Source organism: Lactuca virosa, chromosome 1 (assembly GCF_052849685.1).
Source record: "Lactuca virosa cultivar CGN04683 chromosome 1, Lactuca_virosa_CGN04683_v6, whole genome shotgun sequence".
NCBI lineage: Eukaryota > Viridiplantae > Streptophyta > Magnoliopsida > Asterales > Asteraceae > Lactuca > Lactuca virosa.
The window spans coordinates 124,211,078-124,232,384 of NC_136426.1; the positions used below are offsets into that span (position 1 = coordinate 124,211,078).

The 21,307-nt window shown below is 38.7% G+C and overlaps 1 long non-coding RNA gene and 1 pseudogene across 3 annotated transcripts; both read left to right on the top strand.

Annotated features, from left to right (window-relative positions):
• Positions 1 to 1,948: 1,948 nt before the first annotated feature.
• On the top strand, positions 1,949 to 6,085 carry LOC145120006 (G-type lectin S-receptor-like serine/threonine-protein kinase RLK1; annotated as a pseudogene).
• Positions 6,086 to 7,369: 1,284 nt separating this feature from the next.
• Positions 7,370 to 11,016, top strand: LOC145157666 (uncharacterized). 3 transcript variants are annotated; one of them, XR_013737200.1, is made up of 10 exons: positions 7,370 to 7,781; positions 7,865 to 7,921; positions 8,181 to 8,298; positions 8,379 to 8,691; positions 8,769 to 8,845; positions 8,948 to 8,975; positions 9,050 to 9,120; positions 9,232 to 9,341; positions 10,688 to 10,771; positions 10,845 to 11,016. It is a non-coding gene; the product is annotated as an uncharacterized LOC145157666 (long non-coding RNA). The 3 variants fall into 3 exon arrangements; XR_013737201.1 differs by having other exon boundaries at positions 9,276 to 9,341; XR_013737199.1 differs by having other exon boundaries at positions 9,050 to 9,341.
• Positions 11,017 to 21,307: the final 10,291 nt, after the last annotated feature.

Sequence of the window (21,307 nt, forward strand, 5' to 3'; positions counted from 1 at the left end):
AATATTCACATGTCAATTTGTATGTTTTTTAATTTTTAAATTTAAAAAGCCAAATAATACATATAGTTATATAAGTAAAGTATTAAATATAATAAATATGTTTTTTCCTTTCTTATTTTAAAATTTAATTTTAAAAAATACTTAATGTTTACATTTTGATATTTAATTTTTTATTTAACTCATGTAATACATGAGTCTGACACCTAGTTAATTAAAATAAAACACATGAAATTATAGGAGTTCGGGGGGGGGGGGGGGGGGAATGGAACTAAGAGTATAACACATATAAAAAGAAATGTTGTTGGAGTGATAATGGAGCAATCAGTATAACACAGAGACCAAAGTTGTAACTTTGTGTTATAAACGTCGATGGGACAGAAGTTTGGTTTATCTTCCGTTTCTCGCATATTTACGTAACGTATACGACTTTGTAATCATCGTATATAGGTATCATTAGGGTTAGGAAGGAATAGTATCTTTGTGTGACAGTGTGAGTGCGGCTGTAACCGGGAGAGAAATTAGAGAACGGCGAGAGATAGACTAGATGAAGATTTCGTGAATCGACACCAATGAAACCACAAATATTGGAAAAGATGTTAGCCGGATTCGCGCCTTGCTGGTTTTCTAGCACAAGGGTTGCACAATAGCAAGAGATCACACAAGTCGGTGGTTCAAACCCTGGCCTCTCCGTTAGCCACAACCGTTGTGTGAGCCATTAAGCGCCCGTCCAATTCGCCCCTTGGAGGCTGGGGTTAGGAGGGCCCAGTTAGAGTTGCCGGTATCAACCTTTTTTCAAGATGTAAAAATTCACTTTTGTAGATTATGTAATTTCGAAAAGATACTTTTATAAAATACTTTATTATCGTATACAATAGTAAATATATAAAATATGATCATTATATATATATATATATATATATATATATATATATATATATATATAGAGAGAGAGAGAGAGAGAGAGAGAGAGTGGTAGGTTCAAATGTTTCTCACATCTATTGTGTGTTAGAATGCACCAATAGGAATTTAGTATTAATTATATGTATATTAAATGCTATCCATACTTATAACTCATTTTTATGGAAACTAATTAAATTCGTCATTAATGTCAACAATAATATTCTTTCAGAATTAATTCATATCTAGAAGAATGAGAGTGTATTCCAGCAAAATGAGAGTGTATTCTAGTAGAATACACTCTCGTTCTTCATATTCCATTCAACTTTATTGTATTTTAAGTGAGTGAGTCCTTAAACAAAATATGAACTCATATATAAAAACCTAGATGCGAATTCATTCTGAAAGAATGTTATTGCTGACATTAATGACGGATTTAATTAGTTTTCATAAAAAGAGAATTATATTTATGGATATCATTTAATATACATATAATTATGGAAATCATTTAATATTTATATTTATTTAATTAAATAATTATTTAATTTACTAAATTTCTATTGGTGCATTCTAGCACACAATAAATGTAAGAAACAAAATAACCTAGCTTATATATATATATATATATATATATATATATATATATATATATATATATATATAACATCTCGGTTTTTTTATGTTTTTGTGGTTATCCTTTTTCCCTTTTCCCTTTTTTTAAACATTATGAAATCAAAACGCCTTTCAAGTTTGCTGATTGTATGTATCCTGCCGTGTATTTTTTTTTTTTTTAGATTTTTTGTTGTTCCGTTGTTGACATGACACCAAAGAAAAATCAAAGGAAATGGTCAACAATTGTCATTACGAGGAAAGGATCCACAAGAGACTTGTTGCAGTCTTTCTATTGACCTTAAAACAACGATCTTATTATTCATTAAATCCTCATTTCTTCATTGTTGTCCATCATTTTTCTATTGACCTTTAAGCAATGATTTTATTATTTATTACATCCTAATTTCCTCAATGTTGCCTATCATTCCACTAATTACATATGGCTCTAATCCTACTGCGTCTCGTCTTGCTAACTATTTTCCCACGTTTCATAGCTGCACAGCAGAAAACGAGTTCTGTATCTGTTGGTGCATCACTCACCGCCACAACCGATGTCAAACCATGGCTTTCATCTTCTGGTGAATTTGCCTTTGGGTTCCATCAAGTTCAAGGGAGCGATAATTTCTTATTATCCATATGGTATGACAAGATACCTGACAAGTGACAAGACGATCATTTGGTATCCAAAAGAAGGTCGAATGGTGCCTAGAGGATCCAAAGTTGAGCTACTTCGTGAAAGTGGACTCGTACTCACTGATCCTCAGGGTACACAAGTATGGAGATCTGGGTCCATTTCCGCTGTTGCATCAGGTTTTATGAATGATACAGGTAACTTGGTAATTTTTGGTAGCAATTCTCGCAAGATATGGGATAGTTTTGATTATCCGGCAGACACACTGTTGCCTAGTCAGGTTATAGAGAGAGGTGGAGGGATGAATTCAATAATCAGTGCAACAAACTTCTCTGGTGGACGATTCCAGTTACGTCTGCTTCAAGATGGAAATCTTCTTCTTAATACTCAAAATATACTTTCAGGTAATCCTTTAGTTGATTACTATCGTAGTGGTACTAGTGATGACTCCAACTCAACAAATTCTGGCGAACGAGTGATCTTTGATGCAATGAGATACATGTATATTTTGAGAAGAAATGGCGAAAGGTTGTATGTTAAATGCCATTTTATGCATCTTATAGGGTAGTTTTTATCATCATTTTAGCATCATATTTTGTACATTTGCATGTCATTTAGATAAATAATGTTCAGCTCATGTCTTTCGTTAGAATTCTCATACTGCTCATGTTTTTATGTCACTTTCAGATAGTTCGAGTGGAGCAGTGCTTTGGGAGCAGTTGGATGCGTGTTTGGAGCTTAAAATGGAGCTTGGGACTTATGGAGTATGTTGAGGAATGTTTGGAAGATGCTTTGGTCAAGAAACATTCGATCGAATTGATCACACAAAGAAAGAATCTACAATCTACGGTTAAAAGGATGTTTCTGGCAGCTTTGACCCCCTGTCAGTATTTTGACCATATCTCGAGAACCGTAACTCCGATTGACGCGATTCAAAATGATCTGAAAAGTAGATGAAATTTCGGACGTCATAGGCACAACCTGTGATCGCAGGTTGTCTCCTTGCGATCGTAGGTGACCATTTTTGCGATCGCAGGTTTGGTTGCAGGTTGCCTTCGAGGTTCTTTTGTGCCCAAAATTCATCTGGGAGTGAAAACTCAATACCTGCGATCGCAGGTTGTGTACATGTGATCTTAGGTTGGCCAAAAAGTGTCAAAATAGCATCCTACTTCATTAAAAAGGCACCAGACGCGTTTTCTTCAAAACCTGCGATCACAGCTTTGATACATGCGATCGCAGGTGCGTCGTTTTTGCTGCTGGACGTATAAATATACCCTGATAACCTTCCAGTAACCTAAGTTGGCGATTCCAGAGGTACCAGACGACGAAAATACGATTTTGGAGGTGTTTCTTCTCCGATTTCATCAATTTCTGGAGATCTGAAGACTGTGGATCATCTCCTACGTTTAGTTTAGTAAGATTTAGTAGTTTAATGTTTCTTTTTATTGTTTTAGATCAGATTTTAGCCATGTCTGGCTAAACCCTAGTTTTCAGTTCTGCAAAGACAAGTACTTTTCATGTGATTGATCATTAGATCTGGTTTTTGATTTGTGTTTCTATCTAGATTCTTCAGTTTTGAGCTTAATGAATGTTTGATTTGAATTCTTGTTAGTCTGATCACCTAGCTAGGGTTTTATCATTCCAGTTAATCAGTTAATAGAATCTGTAATTGTTCTAATTAATTGGTAATAAGTAACAAGTAATAAATCGGTTCCGTGTTTGGGATTTGACTTTATTATAAACTGTAAAAATCATACCTTTACGCTTCCGAGCTTGTGAGAAGTATTGGGTATTGCTGGGAATTTTACAAAGAACTTAATGCAACTTTTCTGATCTTAATTAAGAGCTTGTTTGATTAGACAGTAAAAAGTTAGGGTTAATTGAAGAGCTTGTTTTGGTTAACTAAATAAGGTAAAAGATAAATTACTAGAGCTTGTTAGTTTTTCTCAGTACCAGCTTAGATAGAACGCATTTCAAATAACCAGGTCAATGTTGATTGCATGACTAGGAAAGTCACAGCAGAGCCGAAACCATTTTTATTATTGATTTTCGTTTACTTTATTATCACTGCATTTCTAGTTATTAGTTTTAATCAAAAACCCCCCTTTTATATTCTGTTTCTTGACTAGATGTGTCTGATGCGAAAAGACATTGACTTTTAGGCTGTGTCCCTGAGGATTCGACCCTGCTTCCCTGTGCTATATTTTTAGTGCAACCAGCAGTAATAAATTTATTTGTTTAATACGTGCGCGACAGCGTGTTAACATTGTATCTTACTCGAAGAGGCTCAGTTCCTTCTGGAGATTATTATCACAGGGCTACTCTCGATTCTGATGGGGTCCTTAGACAATAACTACCCTCAGAATTCTACTGGCAATGCAAGCTGGGAAGTTGTATTGTATATACCAGATAACATATGTGAGGACATCCGTGGGCTTATAGATAGTGGAGCTTGTGGGTTTAACAATGTTTGCAACCTCCAAGATGGGCGGCCAAACTATAAATGTCCACAGGGGTTCTCAGTTGTTAATCCAGATGATCCAAATGGTGATTGCAAGCCAGATTTTACTCCAAGCTGTTATCATGAAGGTAAGTCTGATAATGGAGGAGACGTACTTGGTTTCATCGAGCTGAATAATACTGATTGGGTATTTTCAGACTATGGAAACTTGGATCCAAGTAGTGAACAGACCTGCAAAAGTATCTGCTTGGAAGATTGTTTTTGTGCTGTTGCAATATACAGGGACGCCAAATGCTGGAAGAAGAGACTTCCACTCTCTAATGAGATTATGGGTGCTACAGATAACGTGAAGGCGTTCGTGAAATACCGGATAGCTGATGGTCCTTTTCAAAACCCTCATCGGCTTCCCAGAGAAAGAAAAGATAAAAGAAGTTTGATACTTGTGGTATCGGTCCTTTTAGGTACGTCTGTGTTTGTAATCTTTGTATTGATTGGTGTGATTTGTGTGGGTTTTTTTTGTAATCTACAAAAAGAAGCCCAGAAACACATATCCAATTAGTAAAGCAGTTGAAACCAATCTGCCTCATTTTACATATCAAGAACTAGTTGAAGCTACCTATGGGTTCAAGGATGAATTGGGAAAGGGGGCTTTCGGGATAGTCTATAAAGGTGTGATAGGGAAAAAGATGGTGGCAGTGAAGAAGTTGAATACAGTGGTTCATGATGGTGAAAAGGAATTCAAAACCGAGGTTGACAGCATTGCGAAAACTCATCATAAAAATTTAGTGCAACTTCTTGGGTATTGCGATGATGGTGATCAGCGGCTATTGATTTATGAGTACATGAGAAATGGCACTTTGGCGATGTTCCTTTTTGGGGACACAAGACCTACATGGAGACAGAGGAGTTATATTGCTGTTGGGATTGGTAAGGGACTTGTATACCTTCATGAAGAATGTAGCACCCAAATCATTCACTGTGACATAAAGCCTCAGAATATACTTCTTGATGACTACTTCAATGCTAAGATTTCTGACTTTGGATTGGCAAAACTTTTGATGATTAATCAAAGTCATACGAACACTGGAATAAGAGGAACAAAAGGATATGTTGCTCCTGAATGGTTTAGGAACATGCCTGTTACAGTAAAGGTTGATGTCTATAGCTTTGGTGTGTTGCTGCTAGAGATCGTTTCATGCCGAAAGAGCTTGGCTTTTGAGAGTGATAATGAAGGGATGGCGGTTTTAACTGATCTTGCATGGGATTGCTATCAAGAAGGTTGACTGGATACATTTATTGAGAACGATCTGGAGGCATTAGATGGCTACGAAAAACTTGCAACTTTTGTAATGGTTGGCCTGTGGTGTGTACAAGAGAACTCATCCTTGAGGCCAACCATGAGGAAGGTCATCCAGATGCTTGAAGGAGTAATTGACGTGGCCGAACCTCCATGTCCATGCTCTTTCTCTGTTACCAGTTATTGATCTCTAGTTACTCTGCTATATATGTAGGTTGATGTTGAGAAATATGTTTATTTCTTAATACGATTCAATCATAAACTTGGAATTTTATGAAGTAGACTACCTAATTTGGTGTGTTTCGTTGTAGGTTGAAGTAATCAAAAAATGTTGCTGTTGGAGTCATATCTAGTAAAGTTGAAGGATAGCTGTGAAGATTAAATAAAGTTCAAGGGCAAAAATGAATAGGTTGAAACTATGGATGATGCTGTTGCTGGCTGTACTATTGCAGTTACTGATTGTACTCTTTCCTAGATACAAATATACTAGTAATACAAATGTGTTGTATATATTAGTTTATGTCTTTGAGTCTCACATCGGGTACTTCATAGAATTGGTGAAATAAGTATTCTCTATATAAGTTGGTCCTATGTACTTAATAGGATTGGTGAAGTAAGTATGCACTCTATATAAGTTGGTCCTATGAGAGTAAAAAGCATATAAAATAACTTTCTTGTTTCTTTTTATATATTTTTTCCTTCTTAGTACACTAGGTTCTTTTTGTATGTTTTGAGTGTTGACGGAAGTGTAGGAAAATATAGTGAGATTTCTATATGTTAGTATTAGTTGTGTTTAATAAATGTCTAGTTTTGTTTTTAATAGTTGATTATGTCAAATATATGAATATGTTATTTAACCAAAGGGAATAATTTATTGGGATGATAAATAAAATAGTCGAAAAGATTTGGTTATATATCGGGTCGGGTTATCAATAATATCATATAAATCAATTATAATTTTAACTTTTAATACCAAATATCAAACATAAGTTAAAAAAAATAAAACACAATTTAAAAACTATCAATCTAAAATAAATATAATTCAAAAGTGATGGTCCATATAATTTGCCTATCATTATTTTTTTCAATATTTTTTTCATGAGCCCTGATTAAAATTATTGTATCCATATATGAATTACTTAGTTAAGGTGATTGAAATTAGATATATCAAATTGTTTTACGGAAAATCAGAATGGATTTATTTTGGGAAAATGAAAGGGAAAATGAAACTCACCATTCTTTTATATATATATATATATATATATATATATATATATATATATATATATATATATTAAAGATGACCATCTTTATGAATAGTGAACATTCTGATTTTTTTTTAAAAATGGTCCATAAGTTTTTATATTTTGAGTGGTTCAGATTTTTGGCACTAAAGTTTGTGGTATTGACAATTTGGTCTTTAAATTATTAAGCAGTAACTGAACATTCCACGTCTCCCCCACCGGTTCTGCCTTATCTTCCACTTTCACCGCCTTATCAATACAGGATCTCTCCCAAATCCGAAATCGCGACGGATCTTCGTTGAATGGTCGAAACGGCCTCAGGACGGAGGCGTATTACCGGTGGCGGGGGGGGGGGAGGCGTTGCCGAGGTCAGCTTCTGCTCTCTCTCACCGGTCAGCTTCTGCTCGCGACGGATCTTCGTTGAATGGTCGAAACGGCCTCAGGACGGAGGCGTATTACCGGTGGCGGGGGGGGGGGAGGCGTTGCCGAGGTCAGCTTCTGCTCTCTCTCACCGGATCATGAAGCATCAGTTACTGCTTCCGGCGGTACAATAATACTTGCAATCGACTGAGAGAGGGGCGAAAAATGATGCACCGGTACCACCGGTCAGCTTGCTGATTGTCGACCGTCGCCGCTAAGGTTACGACTTTCAAAATCCATCGAATATCTTTAGTTATTTTTGTTTTTTTTTGAAAGATATTTTCTCTTCTTCTGTGACATAGGGTGATTAAGCAACAGCGTACACCGGCGACGCTGCTACTGGTGGCACAAATTATCAGGTTCTTTTTATCAAAGCCTGACGCCTGGCCCTAAAATTATGCAGAAGAACACTGTGATTCTGGAAATAAGTTAATTTCATAATTATGTTCTTCGATGCTGCAGCTAATACACTAATAGAAGAAGATGATTTCTTTTAAATTGCATCCACATCTGGTTTAATTCTAGAAATTTTAGGCACCAAAACCAATACGCCATTATCTAAAAAAACCCTATCACATTACTTCTAGCACCACCATAACTGACGATGGTTTATGACAGCTGAGTTGCAGAGCATCACCGGTGAACCACTACCGATTTTGGGTCGGTTCTTCTCCTCCGACTCCTCCGAAATTTCTGTGTACATGAGGAACGTTGGGTCCTACTTCAAACTCATCAGGTTAATGTTCAGTTCCATCTGGGCTTTCTTGAAATTGCAAAATTTGACTTTAAGTTCTTTCATTTTTGTGGGTTATGCAGCGTTTCGCGATGTGAAGTCTTGATTTCTCCCATCAGCTTTGTTTATGTGTTTTTTTTTTTTTTTTAATTATTGTATTTGGGTTTTTTAGGGTTTGTTGTTTCACTTCTTTGCTTTGTTTGTTTCTGCTGAGAGAAAGGTGGAATAAGATAGGGATAAACAACAGATGGCATTGAGATGGAGTATAAGACATGGTATGTTGCATCAAAGCCGGTCATGGACCGTTTTGTTTACCTCTTTGATTCTGTATCCTATCTCCATAATGTTCAGAGATGTCAAATTCTCCTCCTGTATAATCGATCTTCTTATTAGTAGGTTAGTATTTACTGTTTGTTGTTCAACACTTATTTCGCGCACGCTGCTTTAATGTTTCTTACATTTTTTTGGTTTAGGATTGATTTTCTTGGTGAGCCTGAATCGAATCAAGAAGAGGATGGTCAGGGTTAGTGTGTTGAATAATCCTCTAAAGGTTTTCTCTTATCACCTTTTATTTCAACAATTACAACATCTTCTTCACTCTCTATATCAATCTTGATGATTGTTTTATGAACCTCTATTTTTGTTAATGCAGATAATGCTGGTGTTATCGTCAATCCCAAGTGAGAAATTAGTAGGAGGAAATGATTTCTATAGCTGGTAATTAATCTAATTTGTTGTTGGTTGGGTTGTGCAGGAATTAAACCGAAAACTCAAATCCTATGAAAGGTGACTGTACCTGTATTAGCAGCTAAACAAACATTTCAGGTTCTGCAGTTTTAAAACTCAAAACTTGATGTTTTTTTTGTTCATTATTAATTGAAAGTAGATACTTAATTGCAACATTTGAATGTGGAATTCTTTGTGCTGATTTTAAAGAGTTGTTTCTTCTTGATGTCACTCTTCTTTCTCTTCATATTGAGACACTTGGTGGGATCTTCACTAAGATCATTGGTAGAAACACCACAATTCCAACAAAGAAAAGTCAGGTAAAATCATCATATCATTTATCTGAGATTGTGTTTTGTTGGTGGATTCCGATTCCGATGGAATCCTTTGAAATTGGAATTCAATATTCCATCACGGGCATGTTGTGTTAGATTCTTTTGGATTTGTCACCCCGTTCTTATAAATGTGTAGAAGGAATTTTAATTCCATTCATCGTTTATTATTAAAAGACAAAAACACCCTCCTTATATATTAAAAAATGATTTACAAGTAAAGGCATTCTCAATTATTAAAAAACTAGAAGTAGTAACTGTTCGAAAAAAAAAATAAACAGAATAGAGGTAGTACGCCATGTTCTGCAAAAATTGTGTCACTATAATATAGCATACATAATTTATAGTAATTAATATTATATTTAATTATATAAAAGAATGTATTTCTGGGTTTTGAAAACTAATATTATCCACTCTTATGTAAAAAAAATAATAATAAGGTTTTTTGCGTGTGACTATAATTCTAGCATGAAAAATGAAAATGTATACAAATAAAAAAAATAAAAAACTTATTTATGAAAATGGAAAAATATTTAAAAAAAAAATCATGCAGAGGATGTAAAAATTATGTTTTGAAAAAATTATAAAAAATTGGAAAACAATTGTTGAATATTTGTGATTTTTTTTTATAAAATTGGTTAAAATAAAAAGTTTGGCCAAGATTATACATATGGGAAAAATATTATGGTGAGGGATCTATGTCAACCGACGTGTTAACCTGATGACCAGACAAAAATAGAGGGATGAAGTGTCGAAGAGGATCCATAGTTTACTTTTAAAACCATTTTGAAATGCTCATATGGATTGTTTGCTTGTGGGATCACACACACATGCATACAGACTCGAAATTTATGCACCATTATTGACAAATTCAATTGTGTCTTCTTTTGATATTGATGAACATGTATACATATAGGTTGGATAAGTAAATTCTTTGGCATATGCGAAATCAGGGAATTTTTTTTTGCTGGAGTTGAATAACAAAAAATGACCATTTTACCATTTGTTTGAAATTACAGTGAAAAATAAATGACAATAGCTAAAAATAGCCCGTAATTGAACATTTATGGATAGATCATGTTGTTGAACCAAATGAACTGTGTGAGCAAACAATTAATGCCCATTTTACCCTTTTCTCTGGAATTAAACTTAAATACAACTGACAATAAAACTGACCCATAAAGTGCATATATGACATCCGTCCCGAGCAAGTCTTGAATAAACGAACACAGTTACCTTTTGTATTTGAATAATAGTATATGCCCATTTTACCCTTTGTCTGGATTTATTGCAACAATAGCTAAACTTAACCAATGTTTCCATATTTATTTCAGCCTGCTTTGATTGATCTTGCTGCTCATGCTACTGATCACACAGAATCCAAACGACTCAAATTTCTTGCATCTCCAGCTGACAAGGTTTGGAAATTTCTTTCATAATCTCATTAAATCAAACTTTATATTAAAATTAATCTCATTCTTATTCCTTCAGGATGAATACTCTCAGTGGATTGTTTCAAGTCAAAGAAGTCTTCTACAAGTCATGGAAAAGCTTTCCTTGCATACTTTTTCTATACTTAAAAGAAATTTGATTTTAAGTTTTTTGGAACAAACTGCCCCTGCATACTGTTTTTAAGCTTAAAAAAAAAAATCCATTTTAACAATTTTGGACCAAACTGCCCCTGCATACTATTTTATAGCTAAATTTTTTTTTTGATTTTAACAGTTTTGGATTGAAATGCCCCTGCATAATGTTTTTATACATAAAAACAATTTGAATTTAACAATTTTGGATGAAACTATCCTTACATACTGTTTTTATAGTTAATTTTTTTTTAACAGTTCTGGACAAAACTATCCCTACATACTGTTAATTTGGTTAGGACCAAAATTTTTTTTACAAATCCGGACCCCGCAACGCGGGGTTACCTATCTAGTTAATATTAATTAAAGTGCGAGACAATTTATTCATAAATAATTAATAAGTGGTAACATGTGTCCATTTTATGTGCTTAGTTAGAGGAGCTTTTTCCATATGTAGAGTAACCTTATATCTCTTTTCTATTAGACAAAATTGCAAGAATGGTCCATGTGGTTAGGTGGAAATTGTCACTTTGAGCCAAAAAGGTTTGAGCTAACACTCATGGTTCAAAGGTTTACATTTTGTTGTCACTTTCGTTCAAAACCTTAACTGCAGTTACTTTTCCCCCGTTACCATCCATTTGACTTGTCAAAGGGAGGGTATTTTCATCATTCCCTGTTTTACTCATTTTATTCAATTAATAAAACCCTCTTATAAGATCGATGGTACTATGGTCTTCAAGCTTTTATCCCCTTGTTGTCTTCTTCACAAGCCCTAACACAATCACTATTCACGCTTTCATCCGAAGAAATTGATAGTGGTGTTGTGTTTATGTGGTAAAATGGCTATTGTCCACACTTCATGGACCAACAAAAACCCAAGTCGACGTTTCTGGGGATGACCTACTGAAATAAACAAATGGATTTTGTATTTTCATCATTATTCTCCTATTGCATGTTAAGATCTGTATTAGCCTTTTTTTTTTATTTTTGAAGGGATCCAAGTGTCGCTTTAGTGGGTGGTATGATGGTTTAATGTGTGTGTAACGCCCTGTTCCGAATCGATTCCTAATTTGAGGTTGCGGCCTGAAGAGCGATCATCATAAGGATTAGGGCCTTTAAAAATGTAAGATTTAGGCCCATTTGGATGTGGGTAATGTAGATATGTGACCTAATAGTTTGGTTTGCACTTTGGAGTCAAAGGGTAAAATGAGAATGTAGTGTTTCAGACTTCTTTTATGAATTATGGATTTTAGTTCGATGTGTTTTAAGTTAAAATTAATTAGATAAGGTTGTAGAGCTCCTCAATACCTTTCCGTGAATATAAAGAACGTCGAAAACGGAGTTATAACGAAGAAGTTATGACCGTTTGAAGTTTGGGTGGTTTTGGGCCAAGCTGAGTACGTTGGGCGTAAAAAAAGGTGTACGCTGGGCGTAATAATGGAATCCTGAGTACGCTGAGCATACCAGGAGTACACGTACGCAATCAGTGCTCAAACCCTATTTTCGTGGTTTAAGCCCTATTTAAGCTCCTTAATTCCCCCAAACCCACTCCATTCTCAGCCTCCACCCCTCCAACACCCCTTTCATGAAATACTAACCTTAGATGTGTTGGGTTTTGAGCATTCTAACACTCCTATGGTGTACATGCAACCCTATAAACATTGGATCTATGTTTTCTCTATTATACATGCAAATATTAACTATTCCAAGGTTTCATCCTAACTAGCATATTATGAAGCACCTATACTACAAAGTTCTAGTTAGATGACATACCTTTTGATGTAGCTTGATGTCTTCAAGCTTTAAGAGCTTAGCCCAAATAGTGTGGAAGCCTCAAATGGAATCACAAATCACCAAAACACCTTGGAAGAACTTGAGAGAATATGTATGCACACTAAAATCGGCCCACTCTTATTTTCACACACTTGTGCCAATTTTGTGAGCCAAGGACCCCTTTATATATTATGGAGGATTAGGGTTACATCCATGTAAACCCTAATACCCATGACCTTTCATTTACATAGGATCCATGGGTTAAAAGCTCCATGGACCATCCATGAAAGCTTAGCCCAACCTAAATGAACTTGGCCCATTCCATATATATAAGAGTCCATATTTAATTAGTTCTTTTTGATCACTTAATTAATTCTAAATTAATTCTTGATCAATACTAATTAAATAATATGATTCCATATTAGTATATTAGAACTTATAATATATTAATATAAATCATAAATATACTATTCTCAAAAGACTATCCATATAAATTATGCCGGTGAAGTGCAACCCAAATGGACCATGTCGGGTCGGGTCAAGTACATACCAAATATAGTTATGGACTTAGACATTAATCCAACAAGATGAACCTTGTGAGCTAAAAGAAGGTGATTTTGAGTGCTTTGGAGTATGAAGGGTGCACCTTGGAAAAGAAGGAACTTCTTGTAGAAGTGTTGGTTGCATTGGAGCTTGTAGATCTGGACTTTGTTCACCTTGATCTATCTTCTAGAGGTATAAAGTTTGAATCTTGATGATGCATTTGTTAGATCTAGCTAGTTTTGGATGTTATGAGCTTTTGGTCATTTTAGTGCATAAAGTTTAGATCTTGAAAGTTTGTGACCTTGTTATGAATAAAGTTGGAAACTTTATCCATGTAAACATCATTGTGATTCAGATCTGAGGGTTTGAGACTTGGACTTAATGGATTAAGTTGAAAAAGATGCACTTTTGGTCCCATTTGATGCTTAAATGCTAGATCTTGGTGATTTGGACCATTCTAATGGATAAAGTTGGAAACTTTATCCATTATGGAGCTTTTAGGATCCATAATAATATAATCTTGATCCTTCTATACCTTCCATGAGAGTATCATGATGTCTTAATGGATTAACAAATTAAGGTTTTTTGCTTTTGGACCTTTTCTAGACATGGAAAGTCATAAAGGTGGAAACTTTATGACTTAGAATGATGTTGTGGGACTAGCTCTAAGTGTTGGATGAAAGGACTTAAGAGATTAAGCACTTAATGGAAAAGTGCCATTTGGCCGGGTACATCGGGCGTACCTTCGAGTACGCTGCGCGTACTCGTATGGGGTCCCGATTCTGGTTGGTAAGTACGCCATGCGTACGAGCTGAGTACGCCGGGCGTATTCAACCTGAAGTTTGATTTGTTGACTTTGACTTCCGTTGACCATTGACTTTTAACCAAGTTTAACCTTGGGCCAAACTTGAGGGTTTTGGCCTATTAACTAAGATTTTATATGGTTCTGGTATTGATAGTTTGAGGAGTTGCCAAGGCAGCAGCTGAGGATTTCTTACAGTGAACTCCAACAGTGTGAGGTGAGTTACCTTCTTAGTATAAGTGGGTCGAAGGCACCGATGTCGATCCACTAGTAGTTGTTTACAGTAGAGATGATTGTCTTTGTGATAATTGTCTGGTTTGCCCCTATCTGTTGAGATTTATGTGCTTGTATGTTATACTATTACGTGGTAGTGGTAGGGGTGAAGTAGACCCCGTAACCGGTTGAAAGAGACCGAAGGGGTAGGCCAGCACCCAAATATGCTAGGCAGTTACCGGTTGAAAGAGACAGAAGGGGTAGGCTAGCACCCTGATATGCTAGGCGGTTACCGGTTGAAAGAGACCGAAGGGGTAGGCCAACACCCGAATATGCTAGGTAGTATGTTTATCGTATGGTATGTGGTATGATGGGGGAACTCACTAAACTCCGTGCTTACGGTTTTCAGTTTTGGTTTCAGGTACTTCTTCTTCAAAAGGAAAGGAGCTGACATGATCGCAGTGCATCACACTATGATTTCCGCATTATGAGATCTTTGGGAGTTGTACAATGATATTACTTTTCTATGACATGTTTTGGGTTATTTGAAATACTGGTTTTTGATTATGAAATGAGTTGACACTATTGATGTTTCATACTACTGGCTTTTATAATTACTTATTCAAAAATGAAATTTTTGGCTCTAAATTTTGGGATGTTACAGTGTGAACGTTCAAAAGCCATCATGCCTGGATTGCTGAGGACAATCATCAAATTGGCCTACTGCACATAGCAGGACCTGCCTCAACCCTTTCCCCAAACCAATAACATGTGCACATATAACAGATAATCACATAACAGTCTATAGGCAAACAAACCGATCTAACAGATCATATAGCATAGCAACATCCTATAACCAGGATACCGACCTAACCGGTCACTAACATAGCATCATCCTATATACCAGGATATCGACCTAAACCAGGTCACTAAACATAATACCGTCCTAACTACCAGGACGCAGATCTACAGATCAGTAAGCATATCATGCAAATACCCGGATACAAATCCGATAAAGGGCCGGCCTTGGTGCCGTAGACCCTGTTGATATAGTGAGGATAACTCACATTGCAATGCCGGACTGAACCACGAAATCACGCTCCCGAAACACTTCCCCAAACTCCAACACCTATAACCATCAATGATCCAATTCATAAATACCCGCTTACCAATTATCCTCAAAAGTCAAAACGGTCAACCCTTGGTCAAAGTCAAAGTCAACTATCAAGGTCAACAGTCCATGTTGACCTCAACTAGTCGAGTACCCTCAGCTACTCGCCGAGTTCCTTGCATAAATTGCCAACTCGCCGAGTCACAATGCCACTCGCCGAGTCCAAGGCAATCTTCATCGGACTCGCCGAGTTGTTCATCCAACGCGTCGAGTTCATGACCATCTTCATATGACTCGCCGAGTCTACCATGCGACTCGCCGAGTCCCTTCAGTCCTTCATCCATACAAATGCTTTTCAAGCCATGCTAAGGCTCCACACTGCAGATCCAACTTCCCAATGCATGCTTATCACGTAAAGTTGCAAACTTCACGTGCATGCAAGGCTCTAATGACTCAAAATGCCAAAACCAAGCTTGAAATTTGGTTTTACACTTAAGGAGGGGTTCATACTTGCCAATGCTGATAGCTTTATGGACTTACAAATCAAAGAGAGTTCAAATCTGAAGTTACAACTTCAGATCTGAGCTCATACCTAAGAATAGCTTCATAACCAAGCCAAGAAGCCCTAAACTTCATCCAAATAGACCTAGAAAGGAATGAGGCCAAGATTATGAATTGATACCTCAAATGAAGGTAGTTGAGATAGACTTCAGATCCACAAACGTTCTTGCCTCCAACTTCTTGATCTTCAAGCTTCTTGCATCAAGGTCTTCTTTCCAAGCTTGAAATTTACACTAATATGGAGCACACACACGAATTAGGGTTTCTGGACTCTCAAGAGGCTGTAAAGGAACTAAGGGAGGCCAATGATCCCTTAAATAGGGTGCACCAAACCACGGAAATTAGGGTTTCACCCTCCAGCTCCAACTCGTCGAGTCACTCTTCCGACTCGGCGAGTTGGTCACTTAAACATGTGGCCCAAACCCGCTACTACTCGATGAGTCAGGCAACCAACTCGTCGAGCAGATCTTGAATTCGTGAGAATTTATAACCATAATTTGGTATTCGAGAATCGGGGCGTTACACCAAAAGCCCAAGACATTCATTCAGCATGCGTACGCGCGACGTACTTGGCACGTACGCCCAGCGTACGCTGGTCTTGACCAGAACGGGGAGTTGACCCAGTACACGCGGCGTACAAGGGAGTACGCCCAGCGTACTAGCCAACTTCTTTGGGACTTCGTTCATGATTTAATCCGTTAAGTCCTTACGTCTAAAACGCAGATCCAGGTCCTTTAAGACCTCCTAAACCATAAAGTCACGAACTTTATGTGCTTGCATGCATGGTTGGGGTCAAAACATGATTTTGGTCCTTTTAACAAACTTTAAGACCCACTAACACTTGCATGGTTGTGGCTTAACCACCAAGGGACAGCTATTATGGTATGAAATTATTAAGATGCAAGAAGCCTCAACAATGGAGTCCAAAAGTAACCTTAAACACCCCCATAAACAAATCTAAGAATATAATGGCCAAGGTTGGAACTTGATACGTCAAATAAGTCAGAAATGGTGCTAATCTTCTGGATCTACAAGCTCTTGGTGGAACCTTGCTCCTTCTTCAAGTTCCTTTCTCTTCCAAAGCACCAAAACTACACCAAAATACTCTCAAATGGCTTCCAAATCACAAGGACACACAAAAGTAGGCTAGGGTTTTCGTGGAGGTTGTATAAGGGTGAAGGGAGGCTGAACAAACAGGAGTAATGTTCTTTATCTAGGGAGTAAACCCTAAATTTTAGGGTTTAAGGAGCTGCACACGTATGCTGGGCGTACTCCTGGTACGCTGGGCGTACGTGCATGGCCTCCGCGGTTCACTCTCACGAGTACGCTGGGCGTACATGGCAATGTACGCCCCACGTACGAAGCTTTCTCAGACCTCTAATAAAGCCCAAGGGTCAAATCCCAAACCAAACCATCCCATACTTCAATTAAGATGATCAATAATAATACCTGGAAAATCCCGGATGCTACAAATCTCCTCCACTTGAATTAGACTTCGTCCTTGAAGTCCGTTGCCGCTGCTGAAAATAACTCGGGGTAGTGCTCTCTAATCTCATCCTCCGGCTCCCAAGTCCATTCCGAGCCTTTGCGGTGCTGCCACTGCGCCTTCACCAGCTCTACTTCCTTGTTCCTCAGCACCTTCGTCTTCCTATCTAGAATGGCTATCGGTCGTTCGATGTAATTCAGGCTATCATCCACCTGAATTTCCTCGAGAGGTTTCACTGCAGAGTCGTCTACCAAGCATTTCCGCATCTGGGAGACGTGAAAGGTGCTAAAGTGCAGACGGTACCCAACTCGTTGTGGAATTTCTTCCAGAATCTGGAAGTGAACCGCACATCTCTGTCAGAAATCACAGAGACTGGCACTCCGTGTCGGGCTACAACCTCTCGAATATAAATATCGGCCAGCTTCTCGGGCGAAATGCTCTCCTGGATTGGTATGAAATAGGCACTCTTGGTCAACCGATCCACGATGACCCATATGGAATCCACTCCCCACGCAGTCCTGGGAAGTTTGGTGATGAAATCCATGGTAATATCTTCCCATTTCCACATGGGAATATCTAGCGGCTGCATCTTTCCGTGTGGCCTCTGGTGCTCGGCCTTGACCTTCCTGCAGGTCAAGAACCGCTCTACATACCATGCTACATCCCGCTTCATGCAGGGCCACCAGTAATCAGGGCTCTGATCCCTATACATCTTCGTCGCCCCAGGATGAATAGAAAACCTGGATTTGTGCGCCTCCTCCATCAGAACCTGACGCACACCCCCATGATAAGGAACCCACACCCTACGATGTAGCGTCAACAACCCACGACTATCGTAGTCGAAGGAGGAAACCTGTCCTACAATACGCTCGATCTTCCGATGTTCCTCCTTCATAGCCTCCTGCTGGGCCTCTCGGATCTGCTCTAGAAGCGGCGTCACCACTGTCATCCGCAAGCAAACGTCTCTGATCGGGGCAGCCTTGCGCCTAAGAGCATCGGCCACCACATTGGCCTTCCCCGGGTGGTAGAGGATCTGACAATCGTAATCCTTCACCACATCTAGCCACCGACGCTGCCTCATGTTCAGATTCGGCTGGTCCATGAGGTACCTCAGACTCTTGTGATCCGTGTAAATGGTACAACGGACCCCATAGAGGTAGTGTAGCCAAATCTTGAGGGCGAAGACAACCGCCCCCAACTCCAAATCATGAGTCGGGTAGTTCGCCTCGTGAGGCTTCAGTTGCCTCGAAGCGTAAGCGATAACATGCCCTCTCTGCATCAATACCGCACCCAACCCTGAGATGGACGCATCGAAATATAGCACAAAATCCTCCACGCCCTCTGGCAGGGCGAGGATCGGCGCCTCACATTGTAACATCCCAAGTTCAGAAGCAAGAGTCCGGGGGTGTAAAGTGTAACTTGGAAAGGGTGGACTCGGCGAGTTGGAGCTGTAACTCATCGAGTCGGAGCGTGTGTGGATCACGTGATTAAGTGGTCTAAGTCGCCGACTCGGTGGCTGGACTCGACGAGTCAGTGCTAGAAGAGGAAAACCCTAATCTTAGGGTTTGCACCCTATTTAAAGGACCTTATGTCCTCATTTCGGCCCCCTATTCCCCCAGAGAGTTCCAGAAAGCCCTAATTTCGTGTGAGGCTTCATTATTGAGGAGATTAGAGCTTGGAAGAGGAATTTGGTGTAAGGAGCTTGAGGAATTAGAGGCTAGCATCAAGGGGCTTGTGTAGATCTGGGATCTACATCAGTTTGGGCACATCTCAGAGGTAAGAAGCCATTATCTTAAGCTATTTCCTTTTTGATTCATCCTTGGTGGTTGATTTGGAGTTCCTTAGCTTGTTTGAGATCCATTTCGGGTTTAGAGGCTAGATCTGAGGTTGCAACTTCAGATCTAGGTTAGTTTTGAGCTATGAAAGCATAAAGCATCGTCCATGGGGCTTGATGGAGAGTATCCTTGTCCTAAAACCTTCTTCTAGCTTGTTTGGAGCCCATTGTGCCTTGCATGCACGTAAAGTTGGAAACTTTACGTGTGAATCCAGCCGTAGAAGTCCAGATCTATGAGTTGGAAGCAGTGAAATGGCCTGGAATCTTCTGAATAGGGATGTCATGAATGGACTCAGCGAGTCTGTTCTTGGACTCGACGAGTTGGGTCGCAAACCCTAACTCATCAGGTTGTGATGCGGATCAGTGAGTCGAGTGGACTCAGTGAGTTGGACAGGATAAGACTCGGATGGAAGGACTCGACGAGTCATGGGGTGACTCGGCGAGTTGAGTCGGGAATGATGGGATTCTTAGTGCAGGAACTCGGCGAGTCACTAGGCTGACTCGGCGAGTAGGATCAACCAGGAAGGTTGACTTTGATTAAGGACTTTGACTTTGACCAAGAGTTGACCAGTTTGACTTCCGAGGGTATTTTGGTAATATTGGTATTTATGAAATTGGTTCTTTGGTAGTGTTCTGTGGTGAAGTTCGTGTCGGTGGTCGGAGCAGCTTGGTCTTATCTCTTTAGTCGACAATTGCAGGTGAGTTATCCTCACTATATCAACAGGGTCTAAGGCACCAAGGCCGGCCCTTTATCGGATGGGAATCCGGGTATTTGTTTGATATGTATTGATTTGCTATGTCTGCATCCTGGTAATTAGGATGGTATTATGTTAGTGACCTGGTTGAGGTCGGTATCCTGGTATATAGGGTAATGTTATGTTAGTGACTTGGTTAAGGTCTGTATCCTGGTACATAGGGTAATGTTATGTTAGTGACCGGTTAGGTCGGTATCCTGGTTAGGATGATATTATGCTGTTTGATCTGATAGATCGGTTTGTCTGGGGATTATTATGTGATTGACTGTTTTATGTGCACATGGTGGTTTGACTGAGGTTGGGTTGAGGCGGGTCCTGCTTTGTGTTGTAGGCCAGCACCCAAATATGCTAGGCAGTTACCGGTTGAAAGAGACAGAAGGGGTAGGCTAGCACCCTGATATGCTAGGCGGTTACCGGTTGAAAGAGACCGAAGGGGTAGGCCAACACCCGAATATGCTAGGTAGTATGTTTATCGTATGGTATGTGGTATGATGGGGGAACTCACTAAACTCCGTGCTTACGGTTTTCAGTTTTGGTTTCAGGTACTTCTTCTTCAAAAGGAAAGGAGCTGACATGATCGCAGTGCATCACACTATGATTTCCGCATTATGAGATCTTTGGGAGTTGTACAATGATATTACTTTTCTATGACATGTTTTGGGTTATTTGAAATACTGGTTTTTGATTATGAAATGAGTTGACACTATTGATGTTTCATACTACTGGCTTTTATAATTACTTATTCAAAAATGAAATTTTTGGCTCTAAATTTTGGGATGTTACAGTGTGAACGTTCAAAAGCCATCATGCCTGGATTGCTGAGGACAATCATCAAATTGGCCTACTGCACATAGCAGGACCTGCCTCAACCCTTTCCCCAAACCAATAACATGTGCACATATAACAGATAATCACATAACAGTCTATAGGCAAACAAACCGATCTAACAGATCATATAGCATAGCAACATCCTATAACCAGGATACCGACCTAACCGGTCACTAACATAGCATCATCCTATATACCAGGATATCGACCTAAACCAGGTCACTAAACATAATACCGTCCTAACTACCAGGACGCAGATCTACAGATCAGTAAGCATATCATGCAAATACCCGGATACAAATCCGATAAAGGGCCGGCCTTGGTGCCGTAGACCCTGTTGATATAGTGAGGATAACTCACCTTGCAATGCCGGACTGAACCACGAAATCACGCTCCCGAAACACTTCCCCAAACTCCAACACCTATAACCATCAATGATCCAATTCATAAATACCCGCTTACCAA